Source organism: Microtus pennsylvanicus, chromosome 8, assembly GCF_037038515.1.
Source record: "Microtus pennsylvanicus isolate mMicPen1 chromosome 8, mMicPen1.hap1, whole genome shotgun sequence".
Taxonomy (NCBI): Eukaryota; Metazoa; Chordata; class Mammalia; order Rodentia; family Cricetidae; genus Microtus; species Microtus pennsylvanicus.
The window spans coordinates 93271992-93299053 of record NC_134586.1 but is presented as its reverse complement, the minus strand read 5'-3'; the positions used below and the strand labels follow the sequence as shown (position 1 = coordinate 93299053).

The following is a 27062-nucleotide window of genomic DNA, read 5'->3' as shown; positions in this document are numbered from 1 at the left end:
CACCTTCTTTCTCCCAGCATTCAGTTTAGTTTTCCCCACCTAGCTCTATTCTGCTCTATCACAGGCCAAAGAAGCTTCATTATTCATTAATCAATAAAAGTAACACAAATACAAAAGGACTTCCCATACCACACCCCCAATAGCTCAGTGGACTGCCCTCAAATCTCAGCATCCCTTTTGCATCATTTCAATGTAGCAATCACAAAAGTCTCTGTGAGTTCGAGGCCAGCCTGGTCTACAAGAGCTAGTTCCAGGACAAGTTCCAAAGCCACAAAGAAATGCTGTCTCAAAAAACCAATAATAATAATAATAATAATGAAATACATTTAAACTGTTGACCAAACAGTATTGCACATAACTTAGTTTCTGAGTGATTATTTTAGGTCTAAGCAGCCGGAATGAATAATCAGCCTTCACCAACAGAATGGCATGTCAACATGATCTGAAACATTTGGAGCTCATGTCCACTACCCACTTTGGGGTCAGATACTTTTGTGTCCACTCAGGTTTGGGAGAAAAGTAGCTGATACCATGATCCTAGATCAGCTGGGCAGGCACCATATCAGGTCTGCTAGGAGTTCACAGGCAGGAGAGCATAGAGTACTCCCATTGCCATACACAGAGAAATTTCTAAGCTGCACAGTGTGCTGCGCGGAAGATTTAGCTATTACTCAGAAAAGAAGGGTTTATATGCTGCACAGTGATTCCCAGAGTTGAGGTAGAGAGGATGGCTCCTACCTAGCAGTCTCAGAGGCAATGAACATGCCTCTGCCATGTTGAATTGGGTGGAGCAAAGCAGCCTTGTTCCTAGCCATGCTGCTTTACACTTTAAGAAGTAATCCTGGTCAAAAATAATTACAGAGATGCATGCAATAAAGACAAATTCAAATAGAAAAGACATATGAATGGGAGGACCTACTGTGTTTAAAAATGTACGTAGGATTGAGAGGGAAAAGAAAAAGAGTACAGACAGTTATAAAAAGAAGAAGATGGTTATAAAAAACAAAATAAAGTCTTTAAAAAGGCAAAGTAAAGTTGTAGAAAAAAATAATAGAGTAAGAAAAATAAGCCACGTAAAGATGGAATATACACAAAGAGTCTGGACTTTGTATAATATTGTGTTTTCTTTGAATTTTTTGACTGTGAATGAACTAAGTGCAGAGAGACATTTTATTGTATGGACTGCTAAGATATATCAACAAATATATTTTAAAGATATCTTGACTTCAAAATTTGGGTCCAAGTATTTGTTGCTTTGGAAAAGAGATTCTTCTTTTGTTTTCACAGAGGATAAGAACCTGTGGGTTCCTTCCAGACAGGACCAAGAATCCATGAAAGATTGCTATGAACACGCCTTCAAATTATTTCACCAAACAAAAACAGGAAGTAGTTTGAAGAAAACTATGCCCAAATTCCAAAATATTGTTTATAAATGTTTGTTTACATTTAAAGGTAGATATGGTATAGAGATTGATACTTTGCAATAGTATGGATCTTTGTTTATTGATATAAATATATTTCTGCTCTTGATTTAAGTATTGTGTTTGTGCAGCTCATTTAAAAATATAATGTATAACTAAAATATAGGTTAATAGATAGTCATCTATACTGGTCAAGCTTTTAGTCATGTTAGTTAGGTTTTCTAGATATATAATTAAACAGGTATTCTTCAAATTTTTCAGAATATGGCATTTAAAATATTTAAGAAATTAGGACTTTTCATGACAATGAGACACATCTGCTCCTGGCAGCAACAATCTACTTCAAAAGGATGATGGGAATAAAAGAGGCTCCTTATGGAGTTTGTTAGCCATTTGGACAAGAAATTGCTCTCGTCTGAACTGCTTGCCTGGACTTGCAGGACCCACAGAAAAATGACTGCTGAAGCTGACTAAAGAAAGTGAGACAGCTGTCAACCACATTCAGAGGAACTAGTTTAATCCTATGCTTGTTCCTTCCCAGTCTGGCTTGTGTTAGTGAGCTCCCATTAGCGCAGGTAGACTGTTTCAGTGGGTGTCCCCGTCATGGTCTTGACCTCTTTACTCATATTCTCATTCCTGCCACTCTTCAACTAGATTTTGGGAGCTCAGTCCAGTGCTCCAATGTGGGTCTCTTTCCATCAGTTGCTGAATGAAGGTTCTATTGTGATATTTAAGATATTAATTAGTCTGACTACAGTGCAAGGCAAGTTTGGGCCCCCTCTCCTTTATTACTTAGGGACCTAGCTGGGGTCATCCTTGTGGATTCCAGGAAATTTCTCTAGAGCTAGGTTTTTTTTGCCATAATGGCTTTCTCAATCAAGATATCTCTTTCCTCACTCTCATCTCTGTTCTTCTTCCATCTCAACTATCCTGTTTCCTCAAATTCTCCTCATCCCCTTTCTCCCCTCCTTTCCCACTTCCACCCTCCCTTTTTCCTTCACCCCCACACTCCCAATTTTGTCAGGTGATCTTGTCACTTTCAAATTTTCAGGTGGATCTATATATGTTTATTTTAGGGTTCACCTTATTACTTAGTTTCTCTAGGCCCATGAACTATAGGCTCAATATCCTTTGTTTGTGGATAAGCTAGTATCCACTTATGAGTGAGTATATACCATATTCATCTTTTTGGATCTGGTTTACCTCACTCAGGATTGTGTTTTCTAGTTCCATCCATTTTCATGTAAAATTCAAGATGTTATTTTTTTCCACTGGCTGAGTAGTACTCTAATATATGAATGTGCCACATTTTCTTTATTCGTTCTTCAGCTGAGGGGCATCTACATTGTTTCCAGTTCCAGTTATTACAAATAATGCTACTGTGAACATAGTTGAACAAATGACTTTGTAGTATGACTGAGCATCTTTTGGGTATATGACTAAGAGTGGTATTGCTGGATCCTGAAGTAGGTTGATTACCATTTTTTTTTTGAGAAATCACCATACTGATTTCCAAAGTGGTTGTACAAGTTTGCATTTACAATAGCAATGGATGAGTATTCCCCTTACTCCACATCCTCTCCAGCATAAGCTATCATTGGTGTTTTTGATCTTAGCCATTCTGACATGTGTAGGCTGATATCTCAGAATTGATTTGATTTGCATTTCCCTGATGGCTAAGAATGTTGAACATTTTCTTAAGTGTCTTCAGGCCATTTGAAATTCTTCTGTTGAGAATTCTCTGTTTAGCTCTGTAACCCATTTAGAGACCCATATCAGAGTACTGGACTGAACTCCCAAAGTCCATTTGAAGAGTAGGAGGAATAAGAATATGAGTAAAGAGGTCAAGATGGGAACATCCACTGAAACATTATACCTGAGTTAATGGGAGCTCACCAACACCAGCCAGACTGGGAAGGAACAAGCATAGGTCCAAACTAGTCCCTCTGAATATGGTTGACAGTTGCATGGCTGAGGCAGACTGAGTGGCCACTGGCAGTGGCAGCAGAATTTATCCCTACTGCATATACTGGCTTTTTTGGAATCTATTCTCTTTAGATGGATACCTTGCTCAGTCTAGATATAGTAGAGAGGGTCTTGGACATTCCCCAAAGCAATGTTCCTTACCCTTTCTGAGGAGTAGATAGGGGTGGAGTGGGAGGGTATGTGAAAGGAATGAAAGGAGGAAAGGAAGTAGGAACTTGAATTGGTATGTATAATAAAAAAGATAGTTTGTTTTCTTAAAAAAAATAAAATTAAAAAAAGAAGATGAGACAGCCCTTCAGGGTTCCTGCTTTGTGAAAGGGTCTACCAGACATTCTGCAGGACACAGAAGAAAGTGACTGACAAACTAATAATATAGGTGAAACTGTCTTTGAAATTTCCTGCTTCATGGAAAAGTCTGCCAGATACTTTGGGATAGTAGGTTGAAGATGGGTGCCCACAATGTTACAGAAGAACTTGCAAAATGTCTCTGTCATTCTAGAGTTTTGGAAGTTGTTTATAATACACTTCCTGTTTACTTAGGTAGTATTATATCCTCCTGGAATCTTTGATGGAGTTAAAGATTAGATAGTTATAATTAGAGTTTTTCTTATAAAACTTATAATAACTTCTTATAATTAGAGTTTTTCTTATAAAAGATAAAGTAGATAAAAATATTGTAACTGTAATTCTTGTTTGATACCTGTTTTGTTATATGTAATTTTACTATGTAATTTACTATGTAATTTTACTATGTTAAATTTAAAACCTTCCTTTTTATTTAAACAGAAAGGGGAAATGGTGTGGAAAGCCCTTCTGTCTATGTGTTGCACTTATTAGTTAATGAATAAAGCTGTTCCTGCCAGTGGTTTAGCAGAATAGGGCAAAACAGGAATTCTAAGCAGATAGATGAGGAGAGAGTAGGTGGAGTCAAGGAAAAGCCATGTAGCTGCCAACAGGATAAAGATGCCTCCACCAGAGCCTGCTGAAACTTGGCCAGTAGGTCACGACCTTGTGGTGATATACAGATTAACGGAGCTGTGTTAGTTTAGAATATAAGTGCTTGCTAGAAATACGCTTAAGCTATTGACCAAAGAGTATTGAAAATAACATAGTTTCTGGATGATTATTTGGGGTCTAAGCAGCCAGGAATGAATGAGCAGCCTCCACCAACAACAGGGCTCTATAGAACTCATCTTGCCTATTATTATGTTTCACTGAAACTTATTTGTGCTCTGACTCCCTATCCTGGACTATTGCCTGATGACAGCAGATTTTATTTGTTTTGTTCACTGCTATTTTCCAGTGCCTTCAAGGCTTCTTGTGTATCCTGGGATTTTTAAAACACATTGTTTGAATGCACAAATGGATGGTTTCCACAGCATTGTGGGAATTTGGTTTGTGGATTGCTAGAGTATATAACTCTCTCATAACCAGAAAGGAACATTTCTTTGGCATTTATCCATCATCCACACTAATGTTCTGACAAATGCTTGTCATAGTGACTTACGAATATCATCCTCCTCAGATGCCACTCTTCCCTACCATATGTAGGTCTGGACTATGACAGAACTGGAATGGAGAAGACTGTGACTCCTGCATACCCACGCTTGGTTCCTCACTAGTTTCATTAACTGGAATACTGAATCACCCCACACCTAGGAACATTTCAGTAAGATGAAGAAAACCTTCCTTCTTCCTACACTTGCAAACTGAGTAATCTGAAGATTAAGTGTGATGTGAAATGTAGCTGCAAATGTATGGGCTTGTGCTCCAAATTCAACATTCAGGATACTCCTGGGAAGACATTCTTAATCATGAGCTTGTTCTCAATGTAGTTGATCTGAACCTGGTTTTGGAAGTCCTTCTGGAGGTCTAGTCTCTGTGTTCCCTTAGAAATGTAATCCCATGGGAGGAGACCTGGCCAGTCTATTGTAACTTGATTTGAAGAGCTTGGAGTTCTTAGGATGGCACTGCACACCGGAACATAGATGTAGCATAGCTATTTAAAAGCAAGTCATGATGAATTGGTCATCCATAGGGGTTCTTCTGAATTATCAGAACCAGTTAACTATAGTTTGGGTAAGAATGGTCATTTGGAGCATCTTTAGAATGTTTGTTCTATCAAATGCTTACCAGAGGATGAGATATTCTGCTCTGGAATTCTAAAGTTATTCAAAGGCAATTTAAAGAGGTGTGTCACCTGCTCCTAGGCATACAGGGTACCTCATGCAATCTAGATCAAAATTTGTGTATGTTCATGTGTGTATGAGAGAGAGAGAAAGAGAGAGTTTGTGTGTGTGCATCTATATATGTCTATGTATATACACGTGTGTATGTCTGTGTATCTCTGTGTGTGTATCTGTGTGTCTATGTGTTTGTTTGTGTATGTCTGTCTTTGTGTCCACAAGTCTATGTGTGAGTGTGTGTGTGTGTTAGTGAGTGTGTGAATGTGCGGGGGGCATCCACATATGAAGAAGTCACAGGAGGGTGCCAGAAATCCTACTCTCTTTCATACCTAATCCATCAATACAGGATCCCTCGGTGAACATGGAGATAGGCTGAGAGCTAGCAAGCCCCACAACCCTCCTGTCCCCATCCCCAACAGCACTAATTTTGCATGTGTGTACAAGGCCATGCCCAGCTTTAGAAGGGTACTGGGAACTCAAACTCAGATCCTCATACTTGGGCAGCAAGTGCTCTCACCTGTTGAATTACCTTCCCAGCACGATGGAAACAACTGTTAACCATGCTGTGTAATAATTCTTTACTTGGGTTTTATGAACCCATTTTCTCTACTAGCTTGTGAATCCGGAAGAACAGAACTTGTATTTCTCATCCTTGTAAATTTGGTCACAAATGATGACTAACATTTTACAGAAGCTGAATAAACATTTAGGAAAAGAAAGGGAGAAGGAAATAAGAAAAGGAGGAGGGCAGAGGGAGAAAACAGAAGGAAGGAGAGGGAAATCCTGAAGGCTGTTCGGGGTCGAGGGGAGATACATTAATTTTTAATTAATCAATTTTAGAAATTCATAGTTCACAAGACAACCTGCCTCACTGGAACTTGGGTTAAACATACATGTTTGAAAACTCAAAATAAACAGAATTAAAGACAGACATCCTTCGTCGTCATCTCCTCTGTTGAGAGAGAAATGCTGCTGCCAACAGTTAGGAGACATGTTTTAAATAGAGAAGCTTCCTTGGCATTCCACGAGCTTGAACAAACATCAATAACACTGAAGCATCTGTCCCTGTAGTGTCTTTAGGATGTAGCACTTGTACAAATGAGACTTTCCAGCTCATTAATTTGCTTATGCAAATAAAGTCCAGAAACAGTTAATCTCTAAAACACAGCTCCTCAACTTTCATTCTCTAAAGGCTGTCTCCAGCCTGGACTTCAGGTGAAGCTAGCTAAAAGCCAACACAAAGACTCTTCATTTCCCACCCAGGCTGCTCCTGAGAACTTGCGGAGGAAGTATTTCACAGGCTGAGGAATGTCCTAGGCATTTCTCTTCTTGAAAATGACAGAGGATGTCATTATTCAGTGTGAAGACAGGACTGTAGCAGGCAGGTCAACATTGCTATCAATCAACATGAGGACACAGCAAGGTACTTACCATGATGATCTTCAGAGCCACAGCCAGAGTAGGCTCCCTTCCTTATTCTGCACCCATGACTGTTGGATGCTGCAGACCCCTGGCCCCTTGACTTTCTTTGCCTGCCTCAGATCCTTTTGCCTGCTGAAGTGAACAGAGTAAACAACTTTTGCATGTGCCTGCAACTGCTCTGAGCATGAGACCCTCATGAGTTCCTGATAGCAGGGAAGTGGTTCCTGGTGGGTTTTACAGCTGGAAATCCAAAGAGCTGGGGTGTGGCTATCAGTTTAGGATCCCTATATAAGCTTCCCTAGAGCACAATAAAGTTGGCATTCTTGATTCAAGGACGACCCATGTCCCCATGTCTCTGACTGTGTGTGTATGTGTTTAAATCTCCAGCCACTTATCTGGCTTGCAAACCATCCCGTAGTGCAGGCGCTACACATGACACCTGACAAGCATGATTTTATAAATATTCTCTGTTTAAAGGCTGTTATGGCAACCAAAACTTGGCACTGCATAAATACGTTCACTCTCCCTGCCTTTAAAATGAAGGGATAGACAAGGAGAGAGTTGACGGTGGTAATGCTGAAAATTTACTCTCACAATCCTCTGCCTTTCAGTCTCTGTTCTGGTTTCTGTGGTGTGAAGTAACAGGGTCATCATCTTCAGCATCCTAGTCAAAGCCAAATTATTTCATCCCCCAAATCGGACTCTTTCCTGCTCTTGTTCCTCCTTCAGTTCATGCTCCAACAAGTCAAATCACAGGCTGTCCCTGACATCTGCTACCGACTAGAAAGTGCCATTGGCCAGTGTATCTTGATCTTCCAAACGCTTGCCTACCCCCTTGACTGCTTTCCCAGCTACCATCTTGAAATAATAAATAAAAATTTACCTCATTTCCATATCACTCCATTTCTCACTTTATAAATGTTACAAAGATTTTTAAAATATTTTTTGAGAATTTCACAATGAACACTGCATCTACATCACTCCTGCCTTATCCAGCCCCCACCAATGCCTCCCATGTTGTCCCTTCTCCATATGACACTCACTGAGTCTTCCTAAACAAATCATTCTTTAATTAGAACTGATTCTTAACACTGGATTTTCCACATTCGGCCCCAGAAACATTATGTCAGGTTGACTTTGAATAAACATTAAGCACTTTTCTGTGTCTTAATTTACTAGCAAACTTCTACTTGTGTATTAAGCCTACACAGACAGAAATGCCCCCAAAGGGAGAGATTCTCTAACTTCTCGACCTCTGATCTCCTCCCAGTACTAGGGACAGGTCAAGAGAGGTGTTTAATGGAGTAAAAATCTTAATTTCTGAAAATTATCAGTGCTTACAGTCATTTGCTACTAATGACCCATGCATGTAAGCTCAGACATATTATTGTAACAAATGAAATAAAATGACTTTTTTGCAGAGGAATACCTGCCACCCTCTGCCATGTCTCTCTGCTGATCCTCTTACTTATGGGGTCCCTTCCCCACAAGATCACAAGCTGAGTGATGGTGAAGAGGACTTATCATCCATCTTAGTGTCTAGAGCACTTCTGTATAGATAAGACACTGAGCAGATGCGTGAAGAATTTGTAGGTGGAACTAGAACCTGGACCTAATAAAAGAAGTATAATTTGTTTGTACAATAGAGCCTGAAGCCGTCTGGGCTAAGCTGAATAGTTCCAGGTAAGGTGGGGAAACCCTCTAATTATTACCGTGGATAATCTTATTGTGTTGATTCTCCACACCACTTAAGAAACAGGCACAGCGAGGATGAAAAGATGGCTTAGCACATAAGACCACTTGGCACTCTCACGGCAGTGAGAGTTAAGTTCCCAACACCGACCTTGGGTGTCTCTAGCTCATCTGATTCTTCCACATACTCATGGTACACACACACACACACACACACACCTCTAAATAAAGTAAATCTTAAAAAATGAAGGAGATGAAGTAAGGAATTGTAATCTAGTCGTAGATAATAAAGGCAGCAAATGGTAGTGTTAGGATTTTAACTCAAGGCTCCTGGAATCAAAGGTGCAGCTTAACTGCGGTGCCACGCTCTCCACTTACTGCTGGCTTCTTTGTGATTTTAGACAAACCATTACTTTAAATAAGTCCCATTTTCTGCATGGGTAACGTAAGAGGCTTTGGACGAGCTGTTCTCTAATGTCTCCTCCAGTTCTCATATTATACAGCCCTATCAACCGTAATTAAGGAACATTTGCTTCAGAGTCAGCCTCTGTGACAAGAGATAAAACAGTTACCCATTTATGGATTCTTCTCATACCAAAGAGCCTGCTTTGCAATGTAAAAGCCTGTGCTTCTTTCTCAAATCCTTTAGAAGTCTTTTAGCAAACGTCCGAAAAGGGGAAGTGGTACTTTTTCTTGCTGTGTGCAAGAGGGAAAAAAACACACAAAAAAATCACAACAGAACAGGAAATTATGTCCAAATCATTTTGATTTCCACAAAAGCAGGCACCTCCCCAAGTGGGAAAAATCAAAATACATGTTTTATATCTAAAGTCATTGAAAGGCTCACTGCTACTACATACTCATCTGAACAACTCTGTATGACAGAGGATGGTAAAAATACAGTTGGTCTGACCAATACCCTGGATGAATGATGAAGTAATTCAAGGCCAGTACTGATAAAGACTTTACCATGTGCAGGGGGTTGGACTAAGAGGCAATGAAAGAATATGAAATGTGTCTGAATGGGACAAGTGGGAAGAACTGAACAACAAAACCAGACCCTGAAACATAGCTACTGTAGCCTGTGAAGAAGGCAGGACAAGCGCATCAAGTAGGAAGCCCTACCTGAACCTTCCCCATGGGAGGGAAACCTTTTGATCTGGCCTAGAAAAATCATCTCTGCCAAACAGGTGGTAATAATAAGAACAAGGATGTGTCATCTGTTAGTCTAAGCTGATCAAAGTCAATATTGCACAGAATCTAAAATTGAACTATCATTGGAACAGTGGCCCAAAGAAAACTAAGGCCTCCATGCAAAACCTAACCATGGGCTCAGGGAGATGGTTCAGTTAGTATAGTTCTATTTGTACATACACAAGGACCTGAATTTGAGCCCCAGAACCCACGTATGGCATATACCCACAGTCTCAGTGCTGGGGAGAAGGAGACAAGTAGAATCCTGGGGATCACTTGCCTATGCAGTTTATTCAGTAAGCCTCAGGGTTCTAGAGGAATGACACTAGAATTTGACATCTGGTCTTTATTTTTTTATTTTATTTTTTTATTTTTATTTTATTATTATTAATTTTTTATTAAAAATTTCCACCTCCTCCCTGCCTCTCCCCCTCCCTCTCCAGTCCAAAGAGCAGTCAGGGTTCCCTGCCCTGTGGGAAGTCCAAGGTTCTCCCCCCTCCATCCAGGTCTAGAAAGGTGAGCATCCAAACTGGCTAGGCTCCCACAAAGCCAGTACGTGCAGTGGGATCAAAACCCAGTGCCATTGTCCTTGGCTTCTCAGTCAGCCCTCATTGGCCGGCATGTTCCAAGAGTCCGGTTTGATCCCATGTTTTTCACTCACTGGACTGGGACTGACATCTGGTCTTTATATGCACATGCATACGCCTTCATACCACCCCACATACGTGTACACTTGCACACGCATAAAACATAGAATAACTACAAGTAAAAATGTTAAATATCAAATAGGAGTCAATGAGAAAAACAGTGTGATAATGGAAAAAATAGATGAGGTTTAAAAGAATCAAGCTTAATACCAGGAACATGACAGCTTGAAAAGCTAATTATTGACACCCACAGGAGAATGCATCGCACACTGGCATTGCCCACCATAGGTTCTTTTTTTCTTTTTTTTAAATTTATTTATTTATTAAAGATTTCTGTCTCTTCCCCGCCACCGCCTCCCATTTCCCTCCCCTTCCCCCAATTAAGTCCCCCCCCTCCTCAGCCCAAAATGCAATCAGGGTTCCCTGTCCTGTGGGAAGTCCATGGAACCCCCACCTCCATCCAGGTCTAGTAAGTTGAGCATCCAAACTGCCTAGGCTCCCACAAAGCCAGTGCGTGCAGTAGGATCAGAAACCCATTGCCATTGTTCTTGAGTTCTCAGTAGTCCTCATTGTTCACTATGTTTAGAGAGTCCGGTTTTATCCCAGGCTTTTCCAGACCCAGGCCAGCTGGCCTTGGTGAGTTCCCAGTAGAACATCCCCATTGTCTCAGTGTGTGGGTGCACCCCTCGCGGTCCTGAGTTCCTTGCTCGTGCTCTCTCTCCTCCCGCTGTTCTTAAAGAGAACTATGAACTGAACTGTGTCAATCAAAATTTTGGTAGTGATAATCTTACCCCCAGTGTCAATGCATTTCAAACATAGCCTTTGGGAAAGGAGTTAAAGCTAAAAAGTATCATTAGATCAGAGTCTTGATCTGCTCATTGGATTCTCATATGAACATCCAATTGATATTGCTCTCTACCTGTGACAACAAAGCATAAAAAAAGTCATCTGCCAGCCAGGTCAAGACTGTTCAAAGCTATGAAAAGCAGCCTCCAGAATCATGGTAAAAAGTGACCTCTGAAACTAGCCAGTACATGGTACTTTTCTATGGCAACCCAAATACTAAAACAACCATCATCTTTAACGTGCTGTAGTGATAAATACTCTCTTGAAACAAATGACCAAAACGAAGCATCAACACAGAAGTCGTGAACATCCTCAGATGAAAACTCCCAGCTAAGGACTGCAGCCCTGTCTCAGCAATTGAGAGAAGTGCTGCTCTTGCAGAGGAGCTGAGCTTAGATCCCAATACTTTTGCCTGGTGTGTACAGAATATTATTTTGAGTGTGTTACTTTTGCTTATGCTCTGGAACATTTGTTTAATGATGCGGAGATGTGTTTGATTAAGTAAAATTCACCTGTGGTCAGGAGGCTGCATCAGCAGCTAACTGACAAGAAGTGGTAGAGAAGCCAGGTAGAGAGGTGAGGAGATGCATGAGGGCCTTCTGGAGAGATTCAAGAAGGAGAGGAGGTGAGCAACTTGCTATTTGGGCCTCTCTGAGGAGCAGAATCCCACCTCAGACCTTGAATCTTGAGTTCTTTAGAGAGACAGAGATTTAGTTAAGTTCCCTTCAGAGCTTTGAAAGAGCTGGTGCCTGAGGGAACAGAATTCCCTCAAGCTGCAGCCCTTGTGACCTAAAGCTACTGATAGTGATGGAGCTGTACTGATTCCAGCAGCTGTGGATCAAAAGACAGCAACAATTTGAAAAAGAGGACAATGCTGGTGTCACTATAGTCCCAGGGCATCCGATGTCCTTTTTTTGGTCTCATAAGCACCTGCATTCATGTGCAGCTACCCACACAGACACACACACACACACACACACACACACACACACAAAGAAAGAGAAAACAAATCTTTACAAATTCTAAATTAAAAACACAAAACCTAAAATTTAAAAGATGTAAAGGCTTAATGCAGATGTCATCATAGTGAATTACACTGATTGGGATTCTACTTCTAAACAGACTACTTGAGGACAGAACAACAGAAGTAACACAATCTAAACAGCAGAAAGTTGACAGCATTAAACATAGTATCTAGCAGCCATGGGGATCTGAGAGCAATTGGAAAACTCAAAGACTTTTATCATCTTAATTTCATAGAATCAGAAAAGGAGAACAGTGTGAAAAGAGAGACTATAAAATGGCTTTTATATATAGAAGAGAATATAGGAGAAATTCCCTCAAATTTATATAAGATGACAAAACACAAAGAAACACAGGCCAAGTTGCATCATAATTAAACTTTTGAACACTGAAGTCACTCACTAAAGGAGAAAAAGATACAATGTCAACATTAGAGAAGTTGAAAGATATTAGATTTATCATCTGAAATCCTGGAGACAGGAAGAAAAGACTACCATATTTTTGAGGTATAAGGAAGGAAGGAAGAGAGAGAGAGAGAGAGAGAGAGAGAGAGAGAGAGAGAGAGAGAGAGAGAGAGAGAGAGAGAGAGAGAGGAGAGAGAGGAGAGAGGGAGAAGAAAGGAGAGAGGAGAGAGGGAGAAGAAAGGAGAGAGGGAGGAAGAAAGGAGGAAAGGAGAAAGGAAGGGAGGAAAGGAAGGAGGGAGGGAGAGAGAAAGGGAAGGACGGAGGGAGGGAGGATTAACCAAATTCCCATGTCTAGAGAGATTGTCCTTCAGAAACAAAATAGAAGGGTGTACATTCTCAGATAAAGAAAAACTGAAAGAACTGGTAGCAGACTTAACTCTTGAAGATCAGCTGAAACAAGCTCTTCAATAAGGAAAAAAGTCAGAAAAAAAATTACATCAGGAAGGAAACTGGGACAGGAAGGAAGGAGGGATAGGGAAGAAGGGGGACAGGAAGGAAGGAGGGATAGGGAAGAAGAGGGACAGGAAGGAAGGAGGGATAGGGAAGAAGGGGGACAGGAAGGAAGGAGGGATAGGGAAGAAGGGGGACAGGAAGGAAGGAGGGATAGGGAAGAAGGGGGACAGGAAGGAAGGAGGGATAGGGAAGAAGGGGGACAGGAAGGAAGCATGGACAGGGAAGAAGGGGGACAGGAAGGAAGGAGGGACAGGGAAGAAGGGGGACAGGAAGGAAGGAGGGATAGGAAAGAAGGGGGACAGGAAGGAAGCATGGACAGGGAGGAAGGAGAGATGGGAAGATCTTAATACAAAGGCTGAAACCACTGCCCTTTGTGAGTGTTAGAAATATCTTCTGATCAGTTTACAGGGCAGGAAACCCTGAATGCTCTTAGGACTGGAAAGGTAGAGGGAGAGGGAGAGGGGGTAGTGGGAGGGAAATGGGAGGAGGGGAGGAGGTGGAAATAAAGAAATAAAAAAAGGGAGGAAGACTGGATGGGATAATAGGTAATTCAGTGTGTACTTATTGACACTAATAATAGTAATAATAGTGAGTAATAGAGTAAATACTTGTGAGCTATATATTTACATACAATTTACACTGGTGTAGCTTTTTTCTATATTGATACAACTTCAAATTATATTTGTTAGTTCTTTTTACAATATTTGTACACCTATGCAAAATTATTTTGTGATATTATAATTGTATGCATGCACGTTTCTACCTCTCTTTAAGATTTTTCTGTATATTGATACAATTTTAGGATATATTTATCGTATTACATTATATATTTCTACCTCTAAAAAAAAAGAAATATCTTCTGATGTAAGGACTGAAAAATTGACCCCACAATCTCAGCCCCCAACACTGTGAATTCAAAAGTAGAAGAGATAAAATAAAATAATAAATAAAAAAATAAAAAACCTCAATAAAAGTGAGATTTCTACAACTTAGAAAATCGTAAAAGGCGATAAACTGTTATCATCACTACTCTGTTTGATATCATGTCCAGAATTACCATTAATAACTGCACAAGACTCTACCTTCAAAACACTAGGAATAAATCAATAGGAACTCCTAAAAATAGCTCAAGCATTCCATAGGAAGAAAAGAGAAACAGAAGAATTATAATCAAGAAAAAAATAAAAAAAGAAATAACAATGCCAGACTTCAGGACACACAACTTGGTAATTAATCTTAAAAGTCAGACTACACCAACCAAAGGACAGACTTTTCAGAATATATTAAAAATAAACAGCTTGATGATATGTAGCTTCAAATAAGTTACCATAAATTTTTACACAGATAGATTCACAGTAAAAAGATAGAGCACATTTTTTAAAGTAGAAGTAGATGCATTAATAGCTGATAAAATAAACTTTCCAGGCCGGGTGGTAGTGTTTGGTGCATGCCTTTAATCCCAGCACTCAGGAGGCAGATACAGGTGGATCTCTGTGAGTTCAAGGCCAGCCTCGTCTACAGAGTGAGTTCCAGGACAGACTCCAAAAACTACAGACAAATGCTGTTTTGAAAAAAACAAAAAAATAGAATAAATAAATAAATAAACAAACAAACAAACAAACAAACTTTCCAATAAAGAAAACTATCACAAGCGAAGAGGAACACTGGCTAAAGATTAGTGTAAATGTGTCAGAACAATCACACAACAGTCATAAATGGGCTTACACTAACAACACAGGCTGCAAATACATGAAAGAAAACCTGACTGAGCAGAAAAGAGAAACAACTAAGTAAATCCAGGCTTGCACTGGTGAGTTTGGCCTGGCCTCTGAGGGGTATAGGATTACTAGCAGGAAGCCAGAACAGTTTAAAACACCCCAGCCAACCCAGCCAATCAGAAGAGACAGCACCCCACTTCCCACTGCTACTGCCCTTCAAACAAAGTGACTGGGATCCTTGCCTTGTTTCCAGCACTGTGTCAGGGCCATGCATGCATATGACATTAGCTGTAAGCTTTGTAACTGTTGATTAGTATATCACCCTTACACTTCATAGACATTGCCTTCACCACTGAGTGTGGTGTTAACTGTAGCTTTCGTACCAATGCCATTTATTTTATTTCAATTAATTTTTAATCTTCCAAGAGAATTCCCAGAATAGAGCACGGATGCTGCCGGATGCTTTTCCTTAGTCTGTCAACACGGTAATGTGGTTTCAGTTTAATAAAAACTGTCAATGCAGTGAATTGAATTGATTGGCATTCAAATGTTAATTCCATCTTAGATTTGTAGGAAAAATGTCACTAGGTCATATTCTTTTAAAACATAAAGTGTCAGAATCAATGTCTTGAGCTATCATTTCAGGTTTGTCTATCTCTTTTTCCACTACTGTAACAAACTGCCAAACAAAACCAACTTAAAATAGAACAGGTTTCTTTGGGCCCATGTTTGAAAAGGTGGGAGGGGTTTATTCAGAATCAGAGTGTGAGGGTAGAGAGAACTTATTTGGGCTCACTGTCTAGGGTCTGTAGTCTATGATGGCAGGGGAGGTGTGAGGGTGAAGGCAGTCCTAGATGTGGAGGCAGGAGAGAATCAGAGAGAGGTGCCCCGGTGCCTGACTCCCTTTCTCCTCTTTGTTCTTTTCAGAGCGGGTATCCACATGTTGATACTGCCCACCTTCAGGTAAACTATCAGAGGACAGATGGCTTGTATTCCATTCTCACACCTGGCAGTCCCCAGTGGATGTAACTCCCGCTCCAGGGGATACAACACTCTACTCTTTTGCCATCCCAGGAACCTGCACACTTATAATACACACACACCAGATAGATAGATTATAGATAGATAGATAGATAGATAGATAGATAGATAGATAGATAGATAGATAGATAGATAGATGACAGACAGATAGAGCTACTTGAGTTATTTTTATCATTTTTGCATCTATTAGCCCTAATACAGGTAGTTAAATTAATTGTCATATAATTATCATTTTAAGATTTATGTGGTCTACAATAGTATCAATTCTTATTTCTGATATTTGTCATACTTTTCTCTCTCCAGTCGGACCAGAGGTTTACCAATTTTGTTTCACGCTCACAAAGAACTGTATTAGCTTTTGGTTTATTTGTATTTCTCAATTGTCTTATTGATTGATGTTTCACACTTTTTGTTGTTGTTGTTTATTCTGCTCCATTTATTCTGACCTGGTTTAGGTTCTAGAGGGAAAAATTAAGCTCTTTGTTTTGAGACAATTTTAGTTATATATAAATGGATGTACCCACAGATGTCTATTACATGACTTCTAAGCCCACTCACTGGTTAATTCTCCTCATTGGAACTACCGTTGGGACAGAGCTCATGACTTCTAAGCCCACTCACTGGTTACTTCTCCTCATTGGAACTACCGTTGGGACGGAGCTCATGCTCAAATCTGTTTAACTCAGAATGTTTTTTACTTTTCCCTTGATGTCTTTCTTGACCTAAACATTATTCAGAAGTTGGCTATTTAGCTTTCATATGTTTAAGAAATTTTCATGTACTTATCTTTCTGCTACTGATTTCTAATTTAATCAAAATACAGACGAAGAACAAACTTAGTCATACTTGAAATCTTTCAATTTATTCTAGCCTTTCTGTTCTTTAATTTAGGATCTCAGAGGAAGTTCCCGTTTTACATAAATTTTGACTATTCTGTGTTGCCGTTGGTTGTCTGGTCAAAATATCATTTGATACAATTGGCTTAAATGCTGTTTAAGGATTTAATCTATATCTTTATCAGTTATATGTATTGATTTATCAACTAATGAGAGAAATGTACTAAAATTTCTCATTACAGTTAATATGTTTGTTTCTGTTGTAATTATATTATTTTTACTTTATGTATTTTTGAAGCCCTTTTGCATACATATGTAGTGTGTGTGTGTATGTGTATTTGGATGTGTGTGTCTACACACACATGCATATGGGGTCCCAAGGTTAATACTAGGCATCTTCCTCAGTCACTCTTTACCTTATATTAAGGAAGGGTGTACCGATGACCTTGGAACTTGCCATTTTGGCTAGTCTGGCTAGTTAGCCTTGATCCTGAAATTTCCTTTTTCAGCCTCCTATGCACTGGAATTGCAACTGGGTCACCGGGCACACCCTGCTTATTCATGGATTCCAGGGATTTGAACTCTGGTCCTTGGGCTCTCAAGGTAAGCACTTTATCAGTTTAACTTTAACCCCAGTCTTGAAGTGTTTTTAATGGATACATATTCTTAATAAATCAACAACTTCTTATTTAAAACTTGTACTTTATCCCTTGTAATAATGCTGACTGCAAAGAGCTCTTGGCTGAAATCTGATGGTGGTGAATATGCTGACGCAGGGTATTTCATTCTCCTCCTCCTGTCAATTTCTTCTCCTTTATCTTCCTATTAAACACGTGTGTCTTGTGGTAAATATCTACTCCAGTCTTAATTTTTTATTCAATCTGGCATTTTTCCCTTTCAACAGAATGTTTGAGCCTTTCATGATTATGTGTTCATTAGTATTCATGAATATAAATTTTCCACTTTGGAAATTATTTATATTATTTCTTTCTTCCTTTCTTTTTCTTTTCTTACTCGTGTACAGTCCTCTTCTTTTTCTGGCTTTATGCATTTTATTTTGTTCTTCCAAATTAATTACTTTGTGCACAAAGGACATTACATATGTACAATAGACTTTGGAAAATATATTTCCAAAAGTGAGATTTCTGAACCAAAGATTTATGTTTTAGAAATCTTGATGATAAAAATATTATCTTTTCAATGTATTATAAGTTACACTTCCACCAGCAGTGTTACTGCACTAAGAATATAGATTACAGTCCTCTTCTTGACTGGGTATTTTTAGAGTTCCATTCTACATCTTTGTTGGCCCATAAGCTACTGGATCCTTGAATTTTAGCAGGATATATGTATCTATCACACAATTCCTTCAAGTCAGGACACTTCCTTACACACTTCCATTTTCCCATTCCCATTGTCTTACATTTCACTTCTACTTATTTTTCTTTTTAGAAATTCCATACTGCTTCTATTATTTTATTGTTTACAATTGATTTGGTTAGTCCCTGTAAACTATGTGTCAACATCATTTGTGTTCCCAAACCCTATGATAACAATTCACTTCATTATTTTATTGGGGGGAGGGGTGTTTTGTTCGGATTTGTTGCTGTTATTGTGGGACCGCTGTCTCAGTGACTTTTTTATTGTGTAGTAAAACACTGTAACCAAAAACAGCTTGGGAAAAAGAGGGCTAATCTGGGTTTATGTCACTTTGCAACCCTCATCCCTGAGGAAAGTCAAAGCAGGATCTGAAGCAGTGGTTTTTGAGGAACACTGCTTGGTGGCTTCTTCCTTTCAGATCATCCAGCTTGCGTTCTTGCAGCACTGAGGACCACTTGCCCAGGAGATCATCACCCCCCACTGGGCTCAGCCCTCACATATTAATCATCAATCAAGAAAATGTCCCACAGGCTTGCCCACTGGACAATCCAGTGGAGGCATTTTCTCCACGGAGATCCCCTCTTGTCAAAAGGCTATAGCTTGTATAGAGTCAACAAAAAAACTAAGCAGGGCATTGGGTTTTTAGATATTTGTTTGAAAGAAGAATCTTGCCATGTAGCCTAAGCTTCACTCAGACCCAAGGCCAACGATGGGATTAGAGGCAGGAACTCTCAGGGTGGAATTGAATATTTCCCCCTAATATATTTCTTCTCACCCATTTCTTTAGAAACTCCAATTACTCTTCTATTTGGTTGCTTGAAGTTGGTGGCTCTAAAGCCCTAGTCATTTTTTTCCAGTCTTCTGTGTTTCATTTTGAGTTCTTTATAGTGATAGAACTTCAAACTCCCCAGCCATGCCTTCTGCAAGGCCGAATGCGTTGCATCCTCATGCACTATGTGTTTAACTTCAGACACTTATGGATTTTCCTTTAGAAATGCTTTTGTATCTTTTTGTAAACTTCTTCTCTATGTGCAATTTCTGCTTTAGGTTCTTGAATATTTGACACATAGGCTCAATAATCGTAAATAATCCACCGCACGAGCCTCTGTGCCATTTTGTGGTTAATTTTCATGGAAGCTTTTTACTTTTCATTATAGAGCATATCTTTTTCCCCTGCCTGGAACTTTTTGTTACTGAATTTTTGGCAATGTGAATGTTATTACGTAGAATAGTGAGTTCTTTGTATTCCAGTAAATATTTTAGAGGTTTATTCTGAACATAGTTATTTTAAAATAGCCCAGCAATTTAGAGTTCTGTTTAGACTATTAACCAGAATCACATGAGCATTTAGACTAGAAATAAAATAATCTCAGAGTAATTCCTTCTTAACTCTTCATCCAGCACTTCATGAAATGAGCTTTCTACTCTAAACAGAGGGAGAAAACCCTATCCCTGGCCCTTCCTGAACTATAATGATTATCCCCTAGATCATTGCTGACATGCTTCTCCAGTTCTCAGAGTTGACTCCCACCTACATAAGGATGATATATAAGCACTCAGGAGACTTTCTTTGGAAATCTGGGGTTCTCTTTGTGCAATTCTACCTTGGTAGTCATTGGACTTGCACACTATTATTGTTCTTTAAGATGTGTGAATTCTTCACAAACCTTAGAGATGCCTGGACTCTCTGCTGGACCAGTGTTGAGGGTCCTCTGAAACCATTCTCCAGGAGTGACCTGAGACAAGCACAGAACTCACCTGAGCAGGTTTTTATCACTCAGAGAGCAGCACTCTCTGCAGTCAGGGGCTCCATATTTTAGAAAATCGCTGTTCATGTTTTGTCTGTTTGTTTTAATAGATAAGGTAACTTGATGTGGGATGTCCTTCTATGCACTGCAGATATGTGTTGCTTTTATTGGTTGATGAATAAAGCTGCTTTGGCCTATGGCAGGATTGAATATAGGTAGGTGGGAAATCCCAGCAGAGATACAGGGAGAAGGAAGGCGGGGTCAAGGGAAATGCCAGCAGCTGCCATAGGAGTAAGATCCCAGAGCATTACCGGGAAGCTACAGGTCATGTGGCAGTACACAAATTAATAGATACGGGATAATTTATATGTCATAGCTAGCCAGTAGTAATAAGTCTGAGCCATCGGCCAAACAATTGTAATGAATGTCAGGTGACGGTTTTCTAGTGGCTGTGAGACTGGGAGGGATGCAGAAAAGTCTCCGGCTTCAGTAACTCTGCCTCTTCACACTCATTTAGAACATTTCAAATGCATACATAGCTGATTTTGATGATTTATGGATTCTGTGTTCGTGAACTGCTCTCTTTACTGAAACACACTGAAAGCCTAAAATGTGGCACACGTGATCCATTTGCACGTATGCACAGAACAGAACACAGAAAACACGGAGTGATGTAAGGAGTGTGTGCCCACCTAAAGCCCAACTAGACTAACCTTTGTCTTCTCTCCTCAATTCTTATATTGTAGCTTTTCCATGGCCATGGTATTTCCATACTTTCCCATGATTTTGTTCTTTACCAGTGATTTTGCTGTTCAAAAGGCTCCCCAGGCATAATTGTGAAGTGTTGTCTCAGGTCCCTATCACAAGGATATTAGACACACTACAGAAACAATAGGTATTTTATAGATGCTTCTTTCATCCATACACAAAGAGCTTAGCTGTGAGTTCAGTACCAGTGACTGAACAAAATAAACCAACATGCAGTTGTATAAAGGTATCATTATTGAGACGTACATATAAAGACAAGGCTGGTGGATGGAGAGATGCCCCAGTGGGTAAAGTGCTTGCCTTGTAAGCATGGGGATTTGAGTTCAGATTCTAAGTACCCATGGAAGACTCAAGCACAGTGGTACACATCTGTCAGTCTTCCCTGTGGAGAGCAGAGCAAAGACAGACAGGGGTTGAAATGGCAAGCTCTGGGTTCTATGAGAGACCTTGCATAAAAGAATACAATAGAGAATAATAGAGGAAAACACCTGAGAGAGGTCTTTGGATCCCATGTGCACACATACATGTGTACATTGATGAGCATACACATGCAAGCATATGCATGCACATACAATGTGCATAAATGGAAGGGAAAAAGAGACAAGGTTAAGCATTATATAGTTGACAAACATAGCCAGAGATCATCAGTATCTCATCCTATATCTATGGCTGAAGTAATGATGATCCTGCACTTGCTAGCTCAGTGTTCAGTTGGCTTCATGGCACCGGGAATAATGAGAACAGAGTCTATTTTAGTTCAATGTAAAGAAGATCAATATCCACAATCTAACCAAGGCTTCCCATGCTGTGTTCAGCCTGGTAAAGGGAAGAAATCATTCAGGCTAGATGGATATAATTGTGTTAGTGTCAAGGACTTGGAAAGGTTAACTAATAAGGAAAAAGAACAGCCTGAAGGGTGCTCAGAATTATTAATTCACTGCCTGTATCACTGGTCCTTCAAAATGAATGACCTTGTCCACTATATGAGAGAAATAATTCCTTAGGTTTTCCTCACAGAATCTCTTGCTAGAGATGTGAACACCTTCTAGTTCATCAGTTTAATAAGGATGCATTCCACCTCTGGCATATTAGCGCCTGTGTGAGATCTAGAGTCTGTGCAAAACAATATTCTTCACCCTCAGTGGCATCAGAATGAGATGTGGGATGGATGGGGAACCAGAAACAAGGTCAGCACAGTGTAGTCTCTTGTTGATGAGTGAAGGAGATGGTCCAGAATGTTGTGGAAGAGACCTTCCTGTTGTCTTGGAGAAGAAGAGAGGGAATAAAAAGCATAAAACTGCCCTTGGAACATTTTAGAGGAAAAAGATATAATATGAGTTCCCAAAGGGAATGTCACTGGGGGAAAAATTCACCTCCTGAAGACCCACAGGAGATACAAAAGCAAAGACAGAAAGATAAAGAAGGGCACACGGGTAATTATGTAAGACCTTATAAGATGGGCTAAGGGGTTTGAGTTGTGCTCTGTTAGCAAAGAAGAGCATGAAGGACTTTTGTGTAGAGAATGATATGGCCACAGATGTAATTTGGAATAACCATTAACAGAACATGGAATGTGGGTTTGATGGGAAGCATCCTAGAGGCAAAAGGATAGTAGAGAAGTTGTTGCAACTGTCAACAGGTGAGATAACAGTATCCTGGACCAGAGTAGCAGAGTTTCCACATTGGTTTCTGTTCATCCCTGCTTCAAATGTAAAAAACCCCTGTGCCCTGTCTTTCATGGCTTCCTGAGCGAGTCATGCCAGTTTTCTCTTGCCCCCATTTCATTTCCTTCATTTGCTTGGTTGGAAAACTCTCCTTCATCCTCAAGTGCACCTCCAGTTTCCATCTCTATTTAATCCAAATGTTTATAGCTTTACTACAGTACTCTTCAAAACTGATAAGTATCTGTCAGTCAACTTAAGGGGCCGAGTTGATGGAAATGTGCTTGAGTCTAAGGATTATGCCTTTTATAACTCCAACATGAGTGAACAGGTGCTACTTTAGACCAACAACTCTCAAACTTCAGTTATAGGAACTGTGGTCCATGGTTGTGTGTACCATCCATCACGTGCATGGGCCTCTATGGATGTGTGTCAAAAACACTAAGTTTCCCTATACTAGTTTCTGTTCATATTGTTGATACCAAATACCAGATAAGAAGCAACTTAAAGACATAGGGTTTTATTCGGGATCATGATCTGAAAGGACAATCCTTAGTGATCAGGAAGACACAGGATGGGGAGTGGCTCTTGTCTGCAGACAGTGATGCATGAGGCTGTTGTTCATATCCAGGGTATCAGGAAATAGGGATGAATCAGGGCTGGACTCTAAACCCCCATCCTTCCTCCCTAACAATGACCCCACAGTGAGGAGGCTCCACCTCCTAAAGGTTCCTCAGTCTTCCTAAACAGCAACCCAAACTGAAAAACAAGTTTTGCAACATGTAAGCCCATAAGAGATACTTTATATCTGAATTATTTTGACTGGAATGTGCATGCTCACTTTCATTTTCTTCCTGCAACTAACCTGTTATTATAACAGGCCCCAAATCTTAGCACAACTGACTCCATGATGGAATTACCTTTCAGGCCAAAAAATTCAACACGTAGACCCCATCTCCTACCAAAATGAAAACAAAGACCTAATCTAGCAAAGTCCATAGCTCTGGAAAAATTTCTAAATGTACCCATCTTGCTTTTCAGCTTCTGCAGTTCTGCAACTGGTTAATTGTGTTGGCTAACTGAAGTCTGTCAACCTAGGACATGGTTTTTGTGCTTAGAAGCACACTCCCCCTAAGAAAGTCTCAGGGCTACATTCGGATCCTAATCACCAAGTGTAGAAACAGGCTGACTGATAGAGACTTTCCATTAGCTTACATCTGTGTCTGAGTAGTCTTCTCTGATGTATAGCCAACAACATTCTCAAAATAAAGAATTTACTTACATTGCCATTTGGATTCCCTTGTGTCCTTATACTTTAAAAGAATGACTGCATATCCCTGCTACCTCTTACCTGCTCTCTCCTGGAGAGGCCTTAGCACTTCCCGGAGATTCCCACCCATGGCAATGGATCCTATAGTTGTAGGCCTCCATTTTTTCCACTATAAATAAAACCAATCTCACATGAAACAATACTCCATAGGGGATAAAATAATGAACCATATCACTCATATTTTAAAGTATGTGCCATTGTTCTGATGTCTAAGAGGGTCAAAGGCAGATAGCTAGAGGAAGCTGCCAGAGGGGAGGGATGGAACAAAGCTTGCTAAATGACCCAGGCTCCTCTCCGTGCTGTTTGCTTTGTTTACTCTTTTGCCTGTATGAGCCGATGCTGATCATCCCATTACATGAATGAGACAGTTTTTCTTTATAAAATCTATTGCATTTCATTTTCGGTTCATTGTCAGATCTCCCTAGGGGTGCATGTTCTGTTCCACTCGCTTATTTTTGTGAAATTCTGCATCATATTTTCTTTTGTTTACTTTACAATCTCCTGATAACTTCCCAGCTTCTCTACAGAAAACCATAACAAAGAACCTTCGCTAGAAGAAGGAGGAGGTTTCTATGGAGCTCTGGTTTATGTGGATTCAATCAGAGAGTGGCCTAAGGCCTACCATGTTCTTGAGTCCAAATAAATATTTTAAAATTCTTGGCTCTCTGCTCCTTCCTGTTCTAGAGACAGCCGCTTCTTTTCGTGCAGTACCAGCCTCGTTCCAGAGACACGATGGTGAAGGTCAGAGTGAACGGATTTGGCTGTATTGGACACCTGGTTACCAGGGCTGCCTTCACTTCTGGCAAAGTGGACGTTGTTTTCATCAATGACCACTTCATTGACCTCAACTACATGGTTGACATGTTCCAGTATGACTCCACCCATGGCAAGTTCAAAGGCACAGTTAAGGCTGAGAATGGGAAGCTTGTCATCAACGGGAAGGCCATCACCATCTTCCAGGAGCGTGATCCCGCCAACATCAAATGTGGGGATGCCGGTGCCGAGTATGTTGTGGAGTGGACTGGTGTCTTCACCACCATGGAGAAGGCTGGGGCCCACTTGAGGGGTGGGGCCAAAAGGGTCATCATCTCCATCCCTTCTGCCGATGCCCCCATGTTTGTGACAGGTGTGAACCATGACAAGTATGACAATTCCCTCAAGATTGTCAGCAACACTTCCTGCACCACCAACTGCTTAGCCCCCTTGGCCAAGGTCATCCATGACAACTTTGGCATCGTGGAAGGACTCATGACCACAGTTCATGCCATCACGAGCACCCAGAAGACTGTGGATGGCCCCTCTGGGAAGCTGTGGAGAGATGGCCGTGGCGCTGCCCAGAACATCATGCCTGCATCCACTGGCGCTGCCAAGGCTGTGGGCAAAGTCATCCCAGAGCTGAACAGGAAGCTCCTGGGCATGGTCTTCCGTGTTCCTACCCTCAATGTGTCCGTCGTGGATCTGACATGCTACCTGGAGTAAGCTGCCAAGTATGACGACATCAAGAAGGTGGTGAAGCAGGCATCCGAGGGCCCACTAAAGGGCATCCTGGGCTACACTGAGGACCAGGTTGTCTCCTGTGACTTTAACAGTGACTCCCACTCTTCCACCTTCGATGCTGTGGCTGGCATTGCTCTCAATGACAACTTTGTAAAGCTCATTTCCTGGTACAACAATGAATACTGCTACAGCAACAGAGTAGTGGACCTCATGGCCTACATGGCCTCCAAGGAGTAAGAAGCCTGCCCTGGACCACCCCATCCCAGCAAGGACACAGCGAGAGAGAGGCCCTCGGCTGCTGAGCAGTCCCTATCCTACTAACCCTTGACACTGAGCATCTCCCTCACAGTTTCCATCCCAGACTCCCAGAATAGCAGGAGGGAGCTTGGGAAGCCCTACTCTCTTGAATACCATCAATAAAATTCATTGCACCCCCCAAAAATAAACTAAAATAAAATTCTTCAACTAGCAAATGTCTTTTCTTTTACTTCTTAATGTTACTTCTTACTGCTGTATTTTTAAGTTGATTTTATTGTGCAAACATGAGAGTGTGTGTGTGTGTGTGTGTGTGTGTGAGAGAGAGAGAGAGAGAGAGAGAGAGAGAGAGAGAGAGAGAGAGAGAAAGAGAGAGAGAGAGAGAGGGAGAGAGGGAGAGAGGGAGAGAGGGAGAGAGAGAACATATAACACATACAAAGACTGGAGTCTTTAGCTGGGTGGTGGTGGCACACGCCCTGGAGTCTTTATTTGGGCAGTGTGGGCACACACCTTTGATCCCAGTAATCAGGAGGCAGAGGCAGGCAATCTCTGTGATTTTAAGGCCAGCCTGGTCTACAAGAGCTAGTTCCAGGACAGGCTCCAAAGCTACAGAGAAACCCTGTCTCGAAAAACAAACAAACAAAAATGACTGGAGTCAACATCAGTCTCCTTCTCCATTCCTCTCCACCATAATTTTTTTAATTTATTTATTTATTAAAGATTTCTGCCTCTTCCTCACCACCGCCTCCCATTTCCCTTCCCCTCCCCCAATCAAGTCCCCCTCCCTCCCCAGCCCGAAGAGCAATCAGGGTTCCCTGCCCTGTGGGAAGTCCAAGGACCACCCACCTCCATCTAGGACTAGTAAGGTGAGCATCCAAACTGTCCAGGCTCCTACAAAGCCAGTATGTGCAGTAGGATCAGAAACCCACTGCCACTGTTCTTGAGTTCTCAGTAGCCCTCATTGACCGCTATGTTCAGTGAGTCTGGTTCTATCCCAGGCTTTTTCTGACCCAGGCCAGCTGGCCTTGGTGAGTTCCCAATAGAACATCCCCATTGTCTCAGTGTGTGGGTGCACCCCTTGCGGTCCTAAGTTCCTTGCTCATGCTCTCTCTCCTTCTGCTCCTGATTTAGCAATACCACTCTTGGGAATATACCCAAGAGATGCCCTATCATACAACAAAAGTATATGCTCTACTATGTTCATAGCAGCATTGTTTGTAATAGCCAGAACCTGGAAACAACCTAGATGCCCTTCAATGGAAGAATGGATGAAGAAAGTATGGAATATATACACATTAGAGTATTACTCAGTGGTAAAAAACAAGGGCTTCTTGAATTTTGCATGCAAATGGATGGAAATAGAAAACACTATCCTGAGTGAGGTAAGCCAGACCCAAAAAGAGGAGCATGGGATGTACTCAGTCATATTTGGTTTCTAGCCATAAACAAAGGACATTGAGCCTATAATTAGTGATCCTAGAGAAGCTAAATAAG

The 27062-nt window shown here is 40.8% G+C and overlaps 1 pseudogene; it reads left to right on the top strand.

Annotated features, from left to right (window-relative positions):
- The first annotated feature begins 24513 nt into the window (after nt 1–24513).
- On the top strand, nt 24514–25550 carry LOC142855371 (glyceraldehyde-3-phosphate dehydrogenase pseudogene; annotated as a pseudogene).
- The last annotated feature ends 1512 nt before the right edge of the window (nt 25551–27062 follow it).